The sequence below is a fragment of the Aythya fuligula genome, chromosome Z, assembly GCF_009819795.1.
Source record: "Aythya fuligula isolate bAytFul2 chromosome Z, bAytFul2.pri, whole genome shotgun sequence".
Taxonomy (NCBI): domain Eukaryota; kingdom Metazoa; phylum Chordata; class Aves; order Anseriformes; family Anatidae; genus Aythya; species Aythya fuligula.
In genome coordinates, this window is record NC_045593.1 from 57,645,995 (window position 1) to 57,661,147 (window position 15,153).

Genomic DNA, 15,153 nt, shown 5'->3' on the forward strand with positions numbered 1-15,153 from the left:
CAGTACTCATGTGTGGTCACACAGGAGCCCTCTTCTAGGGCTCCCTTCCCATACCGGTGTGGTACAAGAGATACTATGCTACTCCCTGCTGCTGGCACATGTTATGGGCTGAAAGGGGTGATCCAGACCAAATGTGATGGTGGGCTGGCTTCTTAGACAGAAATTTGTTATGTAGTATCAGAGTTGGAAGGGACCCATAAGGATCATTGAGTCTAACTCCTGGCACCACACAGGTCTACCCAAACTTTTAGACCACGTGGCTAAGTTCACAGTCCAAATGCTTCTTAAATTCAGACAGGCTTGGTGCAGTGACTGCTTCCCTGGAGAGCCTGTTCCAGTGTACAGCCACCCTCTTGGTGAAGAACCTCTGCCTGATGTCTAGCCTAAACTTCCCCTGCCTAAACTTGATTCCATTCCCATGGGTCCTATCACTGGTGATTAAGGAGAATAGATCGGTGCCTGCCCCTCTACTCCCCCTCGTGAGGAAGCTGTAGACTGCAATGAGGTCTCCTCTCAGCCTCTTCTTTTCTGGGCTGAACAGGCTAAGTGACCTCAGCCACTCCTCATACGTCTTCCCCTCTAGGCCCTTCACCACCTTCTCTGGACACTCTCCAACAGTTTTACATCCTTTTGGTACTGTGGCGCCCAGAACTGCACACAGTACTCAAGGTACTGTGAGTAGAGTGCAGTGTAGAACAGGACAATCCCTTCCCTTGACTGACTAGCGATGCCATGCTTGATGCACCCCAGGATATGGTTGGCCCTCCCAGCTGCCAGGGCACACTGCTGGCCCATATTCAACTTGCTGTCAACCACAACCCCCCAGATCCCTCTTTGTGGGGCTGCTTTCCAGTGTGAGAAGTCCACCTCCAGCTGAAGGTTGGACAACACAATCTGAAGGCTGGTACCCCACCCACTGTTGGGGCTAAAACTGAGAAGTTAGAACCTTAGAGTGTATCTGATTTCACATGGCCCACTGAGGCAATTTCAACAGCAGAGATCAAGAAGAGTAATAAATAAGTTTTCTACCAGCCATATTCACTTCCTGAATATGGTCTTTATTTATATGCCTCAAAGTAGTTATTCAAGCCTCAGAAAAGCTATTGAAACAATTTCTTGGTAGGAATCCTTGACAGTGGCATGGATCAGTGTACTGGGTTTAGAGTTAATATTCCCCACAGTAGACTATACAGAGCTGTGCTCTGCACCTGCAGCTAGAACAGCACTGGTATCACACTGGTGTGTTGTCTATTGCTGAGCAGTGCTGGCACAGCACCAGGACTCCTTTCAAACCTCCCCCCTCAAAGCCAGTAGGATGGAGATGGGCAAGAGCTGGGGAGGGGTCATCACCAGGGCAGCTGACCTAAACCAAAGAGATATTCCATACAGTCTGGTGTCACACCCAGCAATAAGAGGTGGGGAATGGGAAACAGAAGGGGAGACTCTCGTTATGAGAACGTCTGTCCTCCCAAATAACTGCTGCATGTATTGAGGCCCTGCTTCCCAGGATGTAGATGAACTTTAGATTTATTGTAGATGAACTTTAGATGTAGATGAACTTTAGATGTAGATGAACTTTAGATGAACTGTAGATTTACTGATGGGAAGTATGGCATCCCTGCCCATGGCAGGGGGGTTGGAACTAAATGTTCTTTAAGGTCCCTTCCAACCTAAGATATTCTATGATACGTAGAGAAAACTTGTTTGCTTCTGTAAGGTCTTTATTTGTTTTCCCTCTCTGTCCTTATCAACATGTGAGCCCTTTTATTTCACATCATATTCCCCCCCTTCTCCCCCCTCCCCCTTTGAGGAAACCACCACAATTAGCAAAGAAACTACAACTACGGCCAAGAAACAAATTTGACCTCTATAATTCACAGTAATGATAAAACTTCTAATAAACTCATGTCAATCTATTAGAAGATTGTTTTACTACATAGAGGATGATAATTTTCCTGTTGCATGATCATATTTCAGCTATAAAGAAGTAGGAAAATGTTTTATTTTAATTTTGAAAGTTAGTTACAACTTAAATAATATATGCCCGTATCACTTAAACAGTAATATAGTACAACATAACCACGGGTTAATCTTGAACTTAGGTACTTGTTTAAATTGTTCTCTAGGGCCCTGGCTTCTTCTGGGAAGTAGTGAGGTCATGACAAATCATTCATTTAAAGTAACTGCATGCAAAGCTATCTCTCATGTCAAACATGGCCAAACAGACTGGGAAAAGAGATGGGTTTCCAACAATACAAGAATGGGACCGAGTGCATAAGATTCTGTAACCACAGGCAATGCTTCTCTGGGAAAGTTATATCAAATGAAGAACAGGGAAATACTTTTTTTTTTTTTTTTCAATGAAAATGACAATTTTTTTTTTTTTTCAATGAAAATGACAATTCAGCTAAGCAAGGGAAAAAGAACAATGTAGTCTTACTAAAAAGTTACAATAATAGTAATGAGCAGCAGACTGGGGGATTTAGCTAAGTGGTTTGAAACAGTTTACATTTATAAAATGTTTATTTAAAAAGAATTCTTATAATTTTATGAAAGTATTACTACAACTTAGAATTGATTAACATTTTTCCTCTGAAAATTGCAACATGTCACCAGATTGGCATAAAATTAACAATATGTGCTAGTTTTACCTTTCACCATTAGATCTAATTTTTCCTACTGATGTAAATATAAGGAACGCAACAGTGGAAGGACCTACATGAATTACTGAGTTTTGTCATCATCACTTCAGGAAAAATCTGGATTAAATTTTTAGTTCACCACAACAAATATTCCACAGGTCCCATATTCCTGATTGTTTTTGCACCTCTAATATCAAATATTAAATCTAGCCTAAAAAAGACAAAAAGACACAACTATGGGAAATTCAGTTCTCTGCTGTAGAACATTATATTCTGTGTCCAATCTATAATTTACGTACATGATCACAACGTGAGGACTGTGCCATGTATCAGTGACATTAATGAAATGCTCCTGCATACTGAAACTCATGTTGAGAAATGCTAACTGTGAACATGAGCACATCTTCAGGATGCACTTTGCTCACTGGACTGATGAACAGCTTAAAACTGCTTTTGGCTTATGATCATCTCCCCTGAAAGGCTGAACTCAATGTTCAGCAGCTCATGATAGATACAGTAAAAGAACATGTTCTTTGAACATGTTCAATGTTACATTATTTGTTAGACTTACTTCAATTATATAGAAAAAATCATATCTGACATCATTTGATTTAATCAATTCAGTTTGGAGTCTCCCTTTTAGAGATTATTATATAAAATATTGACTGCAGGTACTTAGATTTGGTCAATGCAGTGAACCAGAACAGATTAATCAGATATAAAAACTATTGATTTTACCATAGTAAATCCCACAGCTGTCATTGCATTAATCAACCAAAACAGACAGGCTTCATACAAATAAAGTAAACTACTTCAGTAAAATAAGGAGGTATAAATTACTCCTTACTCCTTAGGATCAAGATTCTACGAAACTACATACAGCCAAAAAACAAAACAAAACAAAACAAACAAACAAAAAATTCACAAAAGCACATTTTCAACAACACGATCAAATAGAAACAATTGGTTGCACTACAACCTACTGCACAACTCAGGAGAACTGAGAGATTCACCTCCTTACAAAGGTCATCAAATATGAAAAACACACTTTACTAATAGAGAGGAGTCCACATGCTGCCATGCCAAAGAAACACCTATAAAGACAGACTGCTGTTCAGTTTTCACATTCTATTAAGCTCTAGAGTCACTGCAAACAATACCAACCATAATGTCAATTAGCAGCAATATGATATGATTGGAGCTCTGCCAAGCCCACTAACTGGTTTCACAAAGACATGCTGCGAAAAAACTGGTCTTGGTCACTGCTACACTAGCTCAGAAATAAACATGTGATACCTATGAGGAAGGCTGCAGATTTCACTACTATTTTTTCAAGTAATTTTTGACATAAATTCCTGTGGTTTTCAGGTAGGGAGATTACTGTATGTTTTTCCTTCAGAAAGATTTCCCATCTTTAGCTTCCAAGTTTTGCTGATGTGACAGCTTTCTTCATTAATTTATCTTTTCATCTACATATTTCAGAAAGGAGTATAGAGAAATATGGAAAAAAAAATAACAGCAACCACTTTGTCGTGACTGGTTAGTACATGCAAAAAAAAAAAAAAAAAAAAAAAAAAAAGGCGATATGTCCTCTCTTTTGTTTAACTTACTTTATTTTTGTGTGTTTCTTACATTTTTAAATGCATCAATAAAGGTATTTAGGTGAGTAGTTTTCTACTTTTATTTCTGCTGTTATAAAGAAAAAAGTAAATATATTGAAAAAAAAAAAACCAAAAACAAATCAATTAGTTCACTTAACTGCAAGATTACATAAAAAAAAAAGTAGCAGCATGAATGCATTTTTAACATTTCTTTTACAAAGAAAGGAAGTACTTGTCTCTTTCTTCGTTAAAATATTTAAGAAAAAAATGAACTCCCTTACTTACTATTTAGCTAGCCATGGTATAATGTCCATGGCTTTACTAAGTTACCTTCAGCCATGTAAATTAACAACAATTTGAAGGGAGATCTTCAGTCTGAATGCAAGCTACTCAATTTCAAAACATCAGTGTTACAGGAACAAAGTGTGTTTACTCTTTGGCATATTTCCCAGATATTTTTGCCTGAACTTGCTTTGCATATTACAGACAAGTTAAAGAAATTGAAAACAAAACCAGAAAGACAGATTTCCTCTTCTCTTTCACCTGTTTCAGAGGACAATCATGGTAACAAAACAGCAACAAATGCTTGGCAATCACATAAGCTAAAACCAGAAGATGGTCAAGCAAATCCTGCAATCTACAACATTGCCCTTCTGCATTACCCTTGTCAGTGAGAAGCCAACTGCTCTCTAGGTGGATTCAGTAGGAAAAGGACAGATGTTCACTACCAACAACATCACAGAACTGAGATTTCCAAATGCATCAGCCAAATTTTCATTTACCCACATACCCGCAAACTCCCTTCCCAGAATTCATGCAGTTCACCTCTTAATTGACTCAACAGCCAGTCAGCATCATCCCTGTGGATTTGTTCCTGCTGTGAAACATCCCTGGGGACTCAGATAACTCCACTAACTAAAGCTCATCAGTGTCTCTACTTAAAAAAAAAAAAAAAATAATAATAAAAATCACACAACAACACCTTGCAAGCAGCAGAAATCTCAATGGTTATCAATGGTCTACAGGTCAAACCCTGCACCAGCTTACACCCATCCCCTACAGCAAGCACACAGTTTCCACTGCAAGGCTCACAGCTATGCTTGTGAGGTTTCATGTGGCCATGCAGCTTCCCAGTGGGTGTACATCACTATTGAGAAAGGAGAACACACTTTGAAAGAAATGTTCTTCCTGGATCCTGTCTTTATCAGCCTTGAAGTTTTTTGCCTGTGTCATTTTTAAAGGACTCCTAGCTCTGCAAAAGGAACTAAAACATAAAATATCAAGCAAATAAACAAAAAATACACTCAAGATTATTTTCTGAAAGCTTTCTGTCATCAAGAGCTATGTTTCATGGTCTGTGTTCCATAGTGATCTTCTGTCCCTTATAGATTAAAGGTGAAAAGGGCCATTCAAACAGTCTGCAAAGCCCACAGATGAATTTTACATTGTAGCACCCTGGAACAATCACAAGGATACTATCCTCTCAGGCCTTATGCATATTACACATTTCTGCATGTTACATGTCAAAGATTTTGACATAAGACTAAGACATGCCACCTGTTGGTTTCAGTATGACTCTGATATGCCCACTATTTCCTCTCCTTCCTCTTTGCACCTCTGGTGAGTGTACCCACATTTACATTGAAATGAAGAAGGAAAAAAAAATAAAAATAAAAAAACCAAAAAACTCATGAGCCTCATAAACATTCTGAAAACAGTAGTTGCTCTTACTCTTGGTAGGGTCTTAGATCATTTTGCATGTCTTTTTGACTTGTAAGAGGGAACTATTACTCATTCGGATTGGAAATTCTGCTCTATCCCACTGCTAGCCAATAAAGCACAACTAAGTTTAAAAAGAAATACAAGATCTAGCAATAACTTTCTCAAAGTCAATTTTCTTTGAGTATTTCACTAAATGCATGCTTCAAAGAACGTAAATAATGACTCTTGTGCCCACTAAAAAACAGAAAGAAAAATGCAAATAAGATGTCTCCAAAATGCTCATGAGGTACATCAAACATTTCAATATGGAAATATTGAAAAACAATGTAAAAATAAAAGGTGGTGTTTTTTAGTTTGTTTGTTTTACATTTCACAAATACAGGTTGTACTCAACTTTTCTTGTGGCCCGTAATTTCACTTCCTGAAGTCTGAAGGAGAAACCTCAAAAAAATTTACTTCAGTGCAGCAAACTCATCCCATTATGTCTATAATATGAATCCCCACAGAACTTAATCTCCCACACGTATATGAATGTGTCCTCATGTCTACATAGGAGCATGAGGACAGCAGGAGCCCTAAAAACAGTATCTCGAGGAACCAGCCTCTGCTGAAAGTGGTGCTTAAGACAGATGTACAGCAAGGCAGAATCTTCAGTCTAGCGTGGGAAGGAAATGAGGCCTCACAAGAGATTTAAATCTCACTCCCCCTGAAACTCAAGCACCCAGTTTCTAACTCAGCTACGGTGTGTCTTCTAACTCTAAGAAAGCACAGAACTACCACCTGACCAGTCATGTTTGTTCAAAATATGTTCTGTGCTCAAAACCGCTGTACACATTACAGTAGTGACCTAACCGCCTTGCCTTCTAATTTCATGAGTGCCTTAAAAAAGTAATGTTACTCATTATCTCACCCTGTAACATGCAAAGTCTCTTAATTCTCTGATGCAAAGCCAAACAGGCCAGAAGACTTCCTCGAGTCACCAAAAAGCCTATACTTGGCTGATTTAGCACATACTCAAATACATTCCTTCCCTCATGTGGTGACCAGCAGCCAAGCACTCATATAGGTGTTTGCTCTCTCCCCAGTGGGATGGAGGAAAGGGCAGGAAGAGGAAGAGGGCATGACAACTCACGGGTCAAGATAAAGACAGCTTACAACATGAAGAGGCAAAAAAAAAAAAAAAAAAAAAAAGGCAATGCAAAGGCAGTATCTCAGCACCTTCCACAAGCAGACTGATGAGGCCCAGCCCATCAGGCTTTCACCACCAGCTGTCTTGGACGACAAAAACCCCTTCTTTTTCTGATTTATTTTAATTTTATTTGGCCAAGTGTGACATTATGAATATGCCTTTGGTCATCCCAGGTCATCTGTCCTGGCTGTCTCCTCCTGGCCTCTTGTCCACCCCTGACTACTCCTTTTGGGGTCAGATATGGAAAGACCTAGATGCTTTGCAAGCTGTGTTCAGCAATAGCCAAAATACAGGTGTATCATCAGCACTGTTTTAGCCACAAATCTAAAAAATGGCACCTGCATTTTGGCACAGTGCTGCTATGAAGAAAGCTCCATCCCAGCCAGACTTAGTAAATCTCACAAAGTGGAAGGAACAAGAGCTTTTCTTGTATATAATGGAAGTACTCTAAATCCTGAACAGCTTGTGTAAAAGGAAGACATAGACTACTTCCCCGCAAACTATCTATGGGAGGAAGGTAGCTATTAGCCTTGACATTTGTTAACTTTAGGTATAAAAAGCCTAAATTGAAGTCTTTCTCAATGCATAAAAAGGAACCCAAAGACTTCAGACAACCCATTAAGATGTTCTTGAAGAAGCTTGAGTGAATTAAAAGGGGACACTATGAAAGACATTAGGCCAAACTGCTAATTCTTACAATGACACCATTATAAGGCTTATCCTAGCATATTATTTAACTGACGGACTGAACTGTTTATTCACTTTCATAAACAATCCAATTATTTGAGTTGGAGTAAAAGGTAACCTTCAGGGCCTGCCATCATCACCTGTCATCTATCACAGTCATCCATGTAGAAAAATATAGCTTGCACTGCTATTTTTCTAGCTCTGTTTAAAGTCAGTGTGACAGTCAGAAGTGTCACAGAACAACAAGAGGAGCAATCACAAGTATGTATATCCATTTCTATCTTCTCTATCTCTCTTCTGTCCCCCCAAAACAAAACAAAAAAAAAAAAACACAACACATGTAACATAGATCAAGAGAGAAAATCACTTAGCCTACTTACTTTTTTTTTTTTTTTTTTTTTTTTTCCTTCAGATGAGGGATCAATTTGGTAAAAGATATTAATATGTTTAGAACTAGTAGAATTTATCATATCATAACAATGCTCTTCGGTTTTACTGAAAAGTTCAGAAGCAAGGCCATTTTTATCCAGATCATTTAAAGCTATATTTGTTTGCTTATTTCCACTTTACATCAGTAATTAACTAATCATAGGAAAAGATCAGTTACTGGTAAGATACTCCACACAACTGCTACTCATCATAAAAGTTCACTAAGATGAAAGATAAATACACACATCTTTGAAAACTCTAAGCATTCCACTGAAATCAAAAGTAGAATTGTTGTAAGTTTTCACCTTCCTTTAAAATAGGAAGTAAAACTGATAGAATCTTCTCATCCACACGTGTATCATACAGAATTTACAGACAGTTCAACTGATGTATCATAAAAACAGAAAAGCTATTCCTCATCCTATTAACAGTACCTGTCTAAGGTGGCTCTCTGTAGAAATAAAAACAGTTTCTGGTTTGCTTTTCCACTGAACATCTACAATTACTTTTACAGGATATGGAGAAATTAGAGTTAATTAATTTAACATATTTGTATATTTTTCAGAAACACAGAAATTAAGAGATTTTTTTTTTTTGCACACAAAGATTAAAAAAAAAAAAAAAAAGAAAAAGAACAGTGGCAAAATTGCTGTACAATTTAAACATATACTATTCATACAGTTTATGCTGTATGAATAAACTACGTGTAATTTATTCCCTACTTAGTTGCTAAGTCACTGACATCAGGCACAGTGCTGTTGCACACAGTAAACAAACTAAACGTCAAAAACTTGACAAAAATCAATTCCTTTACTATTTTTCCTATAACTAATTTCATTGCTTTCCTCTACTTGAAACTGAAATTTAACCTTAGGAGAGTAAATTTTACAAGTCCTAAGTACATTCATTGCTGATAATTAGGAACAAAGCAGCTGATGCAGCAAAGAAAAACAAGCACAAAAACAAACAAACAAACAAAACCAGGATCTTATTATCAGCAGATTAATGAAAATAAGAATAAAACTTCTCTCCCTACAGTCATGACCAAACTCTTCAGGGTCTACTTTAGTGACTACAAAAAATATACCGTATAAAAAACAGACATGTTCAATTTCCCTCTTGTGTCCTCCACTACTTTAATTGGGTTTGCTCCCATTAAAAATATGACTTTTTTCTCCCCAGAAGTGTCATATCTCTTGACAGATCTTACTAAACATTCCCCAAACATGAGAACCTTGTGCAAAGGAAAGTGAAGAACATGCTGAGAACCTCTACACCAGAGGAGTCTTTTGGTCTGCCATGGTCCTGCTCTCCTGGTCATCAGCTGCTGGGCCAAGAGCAGCTTTGCAGCTTCAGGAAGGGAAGTGCCACCTACTCCTCTCACAAGAATTCAGAGAACTAGGAAAGAGTTCAGACAATAGGCAAGTTCTGAAAATCTGAAGTGACTGGCATCCTATTTGTTTGAAAAACCTAGTGAACAAAGCCAGCTCTACTGACAGATTATTCATGGCCAGAAGGGTACCTGTAACACATAACTATTTTAACACTCACATTTATGGAAAATGGGAGTGTACTACACTGGAGAGTGGGCAACCGTGTGTTTTTTGTTTGTTTGTTTTTGTTGTTTTGTTTTTTCCCCAAATATTTTGAATATTTGTCTGACATGATATGAGAGATATATTATTTTATTTTCAGCCTAATAGCCTTGCTTTTCTTTTTTTTTTTTTGTTTTCTGCAGTGATTGTCATTCATGTACATGAAAACATCTTTTTTTTAAGGAATATATTTTAGCAATGAAAAACAAATCTCCTTTCTACAAGAAAGAAAGGTGTTTTACAATATTGATTGCTCCCAGCAATTGTTTCTTTATTAGCACAAAGCTGCTGGAGAACTATTCGATTTCTGCATGTTTCAGTTTCTCAGAGTACTTCTGTATTTCCCAGAGTGAAGGACTCTGGAGCTGCGGTGAAGCTGTGTAAAAGGTCACTCTACTCAAACACCAGCTGTTTGGTTTCACTAACAAAAGGAAAAAGACTCTGCACTGAAAAGAGACCATAAATAGGCACAGCATACTCTTTACACAGGCACAGCACAGAGTTTTCAGTGGGAATTCTGCTGTGTTTAATGTAGGATCAAGTCCAATACCACCACTCTCATACAGGCAGTAGCAAGGAGGAAGCAAGCAGAGCCCAGGCAAATCCCACAGGATGTCCATATGATTGTTCCATACCCAAAAGGCCAAGGAATTTTATGTGAAGCAACTGCAACAATTTACTGCTGCCGAGTGACTAATAGCTCATGGGATGACTCCAACAGGAAAAAAAAAAAAAAAAAGAAAAAGAAAACATTCTCACACATTAAGATGTGTGTGAGAACTTTGTTTTGAGGAATCAGGGGAGGAAACATGAGAAAAAACTTCTCAGAACACTACAGAAGACAAGACGGCACTGGGCACTGGGTGAGGGGGTTTCTCCATCTTTAGGCTATGTCTTCCAGTATGCACCAGGATAGGCAGACGTGGGCTCTGGGAGTTAACCTTGGCCTCCACCTATTATTTTAACATCATGTCTAGCCTCAAGAGTTCTCCTTACTCCCTCTGGGGAACTGCAGAGCACGATCCATAGCAGAAGGTATCTGCTCAGATCTTTCAGATTTGTTTGTCTGCTACTACTGAATGTAACATAGAACAACTGGATTCTGATCCCAGTAAACTCAGTTCCCATTTGCTTGCAGTTTAACGCATCTTCCAGTAGAGCTCTGCTACTGAGAGTAGACACACTCCACACCTCAAAAAGTATCACTTACATGGAATAATATATCATTAAAAATAATCCTAATGAAAGGATTCAGTTTGAAATCTCAGATCTATTAATAAAACAAGGTTTTTGAAATTTGTTACTAAATTCAACTAAAAAAAAAAAAAAAAAAAAAAAAAAAGGTAATGTGGTTTGTACATCGTAATTACTTTATAATTAGCCTTCCTAGAAGTGTCATCAGGGAACATAGAATCCTTTTAATCAACTGAACTCTTCATCTATAGATTCTACTTCCATCTTACACTCTGTTAGGTACTGACTACCTCAATTATTTTGTCAATAACGTGCACAATTAAATTAAAAATTCCATAAAAAAACACCCTTAGAAACACTTCATGAGAAAATCACCCATCTGCCCCCAAATCACGTTCCAAATTCCATGTTCTAACTTGAAATACAAAATTTGTGCCCAAGTGTAAAAGAAAAACAGAGAAAATAAATTATCACATGAAACTACTTGATCCTCTTGGTCTCTACTGAAGTCTAAAATCTGAATCCATCAGCCATTTAAAATTTATGGTACTGGTTAAAAAAGTTACCATGTTAGACTTAGTATTTACATAATCTATTCTCAAAACTTTGAATCCCTCTGAGATTTTAAAGGAGTAGCTATCACTCACAGATGTTTAATAAGGCATGGAATCTGCCAAAAAGCAATTTATTTTTCAAACACCACATTACCTTTTTTATGACCCAAAACCTGCACAAATGGACAGAAAAAAGTTTTTTAAAATGTTATCAAAATACGCATTTTAATGCTACAATGTGATCAAAAGCAATTCCCAAACACTAGGTGCAACTCAGAAAGTTGCTTTTATTAAAAGTGAAGGAAAAATAAGAGACAGAATTTCAGTGCAATATCTGATTGCAGCAAAAATGCTCTGTTATTATTTAAAACTGTACGCAGAATGTAGTGATTCTAGATTGGAACACCAGTCTAAGAAAATTAGTGTCCTATGTTTGGAAGAAGCTTATGCTTTAAAGATAGATGAAGGAAAAAAATAAAATAATAAAAAAAAATTGCTTGAACAATATGGCAGGGTGGTACAAATAAAAAGAATAGAGAGAATCCTTTCCAAATCTTATGGATATCAGCTTGGTCTCTTCAGCATCACTCATCTCTGTTACTACATTATGTCAAATTGAAATTACTATGAGCATTATGAAATCATTTAGCCCAAAATACATTACATTTCCATATTTTTCATAAAATTTTAGGTGAATTAACTCAAAGAATTCTTGATATCAATTAAATTTACATGAGCAATTTGTTTTTCAGGGAAAAAAAAAAAGAAAGAAGTTTTAATTCTATCTATTCTAAACAATAGATATTGTCTCAAATATCAATTAAATTTACATGAGCAATTTGTTTTTCAGGGAAAAAAAAAAGAAAGAAGTTTTATTTCTATCTATTCTAAACAATAGATATTGTCTCATCTTAGGCAATTGTTAGGCCTGAAACACATTTTGTATTTTTAGATTATGAACACTTGTAGTTGTAATGAAATACGTTTAAGTTTCAAATATAAGCCTCATTTCACCCAGGTAAATGATATAGATGTGGTGCAGCCCTCAAAATTTGACCTTTTATTCATCTTCATAAGCAAATGCTTTCAAATTAAAGACACTAGTTCAGTTGAGCCTCCTGGTGTTGTCTTTGGAATAGTTGAAGAAAACTTTCATTGTGTTTTAGTTGTTATGACTTTGGAAAGATTTTACAATATAGGAAGCAACATGAGCTACACTGACTTTCTTGAGTGATTCTCTTATCTTTAAAGTATAAATTAAAGTAGCACTAACTAGCTTCAAATGAATACCCTGCATTAAGTAATAATTTATTCTCAAATAAAGACGGAATGCTTTGACAGTATCAAGACAAGAAAAGGGAAACAAAAGTGGATTTTTATTTGAATAAAGATTGAAAGGAACTTGGGGACGTTACAAATATTAATGGAGGACAGTGATTACAAATGCTACATTCCTGTCTGTCCACTCTAAGCATTTTTATATTTTAATAAAAATCATTCATTAATTCGTTCATTCATACTTTCAGACACGAAGATAGAAGTATTTGAGAATGCTCACAATCCACAAAACAAAGGTTGCAGGTGTATATGCCAATAATTTCCTCATGTAAAGGAAGGCAATCTACAGAAAATACCTCCTGCAGCTCATATTTCCTTATCATTTTTTTTCTCAATAACTCAAATTCCATCACCATATTATGGCTTAAGACACCTTAAGATGTAGCATAAACCTTGCGTTTTCAATCTTGTACATGTGCTCAGACACCCTATTAAGGAGATTAGATGCTCTGCACAGGTCTTGCTATGTGTTTTAACATGCACTTTTGAGGGTAGATTTCCTGTTTTCTCATCCAACTAAAAGCAGTCTTCACATTCTGTTTATTTTATTTTGTTGTTGTTGTTGTTGTTTTGCACGGGCCCTCACCAGATCATCACTGTTTACTTAACATGGTTGCAAAGACTTATGCTTAAAAACACACACCTTGCAAAACTATCAACAACAACAAAAAAAGTACACAAATAGTTCAGATTCATATGACAAGGAATATTCTATAGGAGTTTCATTTTAGGAAGTGTCTCTTCAAAGGCTCATAAGTTATCACTTTACAGTAGATTTGAAATAAACATAAGTACAACAGATATCTACACCTAGAATACAGCTTTATGAAGATTTTCCTTAAAACTAAGATTAAGTAGCTAAGTTGCACACTTTGCTTTAAATAGCAGTGGAGTTAGCTGCACTCTAGTTTCAAACTAGTTACACTCATAACTCGCTTAAGTCTTGACAAGTCTTACCATTCAAAGTGGAAAGATTCAATCATACTATTATTTGTGGAAAGTATTATTTTTTAGATCAGGCACAGTTTAATTTAAAAATATTTTTTGCTTATCTATTTCTCATACTGCCATGGTATTCCATTTAAGATATAAATGAACGAGATCTTAAAGAGGTGTAACGCATCCTTGAAAGAGACAATACTTGATCCCTAAATTTAACTTTTCTGTAATACAAACCTCATTATTATGGGCTGGTGTTCCAAATGCATTGTTGCTAGCTGTATCATATCCAAATTTGACTCATAAAGGCATACTTGCCTCATGCATCACACTTTTTAAAGTTGTTAGACTAAAGATAAATTTCACATGTAATTTTTGACTTATTTTGTTCTTTTTCAAATTACAAAAACAAACAAACAAACAACAACAAAACAACAACAACAACTACAAAAAGAACAGCAAAGAATATATGGTTATATTGAGTTATCTCCCAAAAGAACAACAACAACAAAAGCAATGTGATAAAACAAGAAGGTTTGAAAGTGGAGGGGCTAAGGATTAGAGGACAGATTCAACAATGTGACAAAAATGCGTAGTTATATCAGATGACATTGCTAGTTATAATTTGACATACATTACAGTCTAAATTTTCATCAGCAATTCTGATGACAGCTTCTGTTGCTTTTCTTTCAAAGAGAAAATAAAGATGCTAATTCTCTAAGTTGAGCCCCTGTACAGGAGTTTCAGGTTGGTGAATTGAAAAACTAAATATTCTGAATTAACACTCACATTTTATAATTTTGCATAGATCTAGAAGACGGAAATGAGAACAACTGTTTTTAAACTGAAAGTGAACTTAATTTCTTCAGATTTATACACACTTGTAAAAACTACTGCACTTATCCATGTGCTATGGGAACCCTGAATATACAAAAATTCAACACAGTAAAGGCCCATAAATAGCTAAATTGCAACTGTACAACAATACAACTATCCACCAGCAAACTGAACAACACAGCAAGAAATCATAGGAGACAAATTCCAAAAGGGACAGCCTTCTTTTTTTTTTTTTTTTCCCCAGCTAGAATTATACCACACGAAGAATGCCACATTTATCTATCTGGAACATGGTAGGAGGAGAAGAGCACATCCAAAAGCCTTAATATTCTCAAGAACAACATATTTATGAGCTTCATTCTCATATTCTCATACTGTATTGGGTCATCAGATCAACTCCCTCTGTTCTTATCTCTCATGTTGTAA

At 36.4% G+C, this 15,153-nt stretch overlaps 1 protein-coding gene across 1 annotated transcript in view; it reads right to left on the reverse strand.

The window, feature by feature from the left end:
• The window catches only part of ST8SIA4 (ST8 alpha-N-acetyl-neuraminide alpha-2,8-sialyltransferase 4), a 58,082-nt gene that overhangs the window by 16,098 nt on the left and 26,831 nt on the right, over positions 1-15,153 (reverse strand). The window lies entirely within an intron of this gene.